The sequence below is a fragment of the Canis lupus genome, chromosome 20 (genome assembly GCF_011100685.1).
Source record: "Canis lupus familiaris isolate Mischka breed German Shepherd chromosome 20, alternate assembly UU_Cfam_GSD_1.0, whole genome shotgun sequence".
NCBI classification, from domain to species: Eukaryota; Metazoa; Chordata; class Mammalia; order Carnivora; family Canidae; genus Canis; species Canis lupus.
In genome coordinates this window covers 35,112,004-35,113,757 of record NC_049241.1, presented here as the reverse complement: position 1 = coordinate 35,113,757, position 1,754 = coordinate 35,112,004, and the positions used below count along the sequence as shown (strand labels likewise).

At 37.8% G+C, this 1,754-nt stretch overlaps 1 pseudogene; it reads right to left on the bottom strand.

Moving 5' to 3' along the window:
• Nucleotides 1-666: 666 nt before the first annotated feature.
• Nucleotides 667-833, bottom strand: LOC119864807 (annotated as a pseudogene).
• Nucleotides 834-1,754: the final 921 nt, after the last annotated feature.

Here is a 1,754-nt window from a genome sequence, read left to right as displayed (position 1 = left end):
AAGGAGCCCTGTAATGCAGACCTATTTTTAAATACTAAATTAAAAATTTACTCCACAGCTGTTCAGTTCAGTCATTAAACAAACATATGAAAGCCTTTCGTAAGCCAGGCACAGGGGTAGTCCCCAGTGGGTCAGCAAGATGGCCAGGACCGTAAGGACGGGGATGGGGACCGCAGAAGAGGCAAGAGGCACATGTGGAGACCACAGTGAAACTCCTTAACCAGTGCCAGATGTTGCAGCCAATTTTAACATTTTTAAAATTTAAATTCAATTAACATATAATGTATTATTGGTTTCAGAGGTGGAGTTCAGTGATTCATCAGTTGCACATAACACCCAGCGCTCATCACGTCACAGGCCCTCCTTAATGTCATCACCCAGGCACCCCATCCCCCACTCCTCTCCCCTGAAGCGACCCTCAGTTTATTTCCTATAATTAAGAGTCTTTTATGGTTTGTCTCCCTCTTTTATTTCATCTTGTTTTATTTTTTCCTCTCTTTCCCTATGATCCTCTGTTTTGTTTCTTAAATTCCACATATGAGATATGGTAATTGTCTTTCTCTGATTGAGTTATTTCACTTAGCATAATACCCTCCAGTTTCATCCATGTCGTTGTAAATGGGAAGACTTCATTCTTTTTGATGTCTGTGTAGTATTCCATTATATATATATATATATACACCACATCTTCTTTATCCATTCATCTGTCGCTGGACATCTAGGCTCTTTCCATAATTTGGCTATTGTGGACACTGGCTGCGGCCAATTTTAATTAGCAATAATCGTGCCTCAGATAAACCTCATTGGCTACGATACTGTCACTGCACAAAGCTGCAGCCATTTTTAAAACTAATTACCCAGACTCTACTTTTTCCATTAAAGAAACGTATATTTATTTAAAATATTTTCATTATTGAAACATTGGCAAGTAACATAAATTAAGAGAAGTGCAATGCTAAATTCAATCCCCTCAAGCAAATACAACCACTATTCACTTTTGATGTTTTCCTCAAGAATCTAGTCTTCTATCCTTAGTTACTTTTGCTCCTTTGTGTAAATTTTGCTTCTACTTTTATTTTTTTTTCTTTTCTTTTTTTTTTTTTTAAGATTTTATTTATTTATTCATGATAGTCACAGAGAGAGAGAGAGAGAGAGGCTCAGAGACACAGGCAGAGGGAGAAGCAGGCTCCGTGCACCGGGAGCCCGACGTGGGATTCGATCCCGGGTCTCCAGGATCGCGCCCTGGGCCAAAGGCAGGCGCCAAACCGCTGCGCCACCCAGGGATCCCTTGCTTCTACTTTTAATGGTCCCATGGAAGATGTAATTTTAAACATTTATTTCTTCTGATCACAAAAGAACATGGATTTATTATAAGAAAGATAACAAATGCCCTAAACCCAAAGCATAGGATAAAATCAACCACAACTTGCCAACTGTGGATAACTACTAGTGAAGTGTCAAAGTGAATTCAATCAGTTTAAAACTACAAACATACCATTTTGCTGAGTAGGGGAGCCAAGAAAATAATGTCCTTAATGTTTTTGTGCTTGATTTATCTCCTTAATATAGATTCTTTTAAAGCAACTATTATTGAAATTTCTTCTATAAATGTGATTTCTGGTGTCTATATAGAATGCTATCAATGGATATAAAATTATTTCATCCTCTGGGCGGACACAGAGGTCTTGTATATATCTTTGGTTTTTTGTTTGTAATTTGCAGTTTCCTCATTAATAATTCTTTGCCAAATGTCC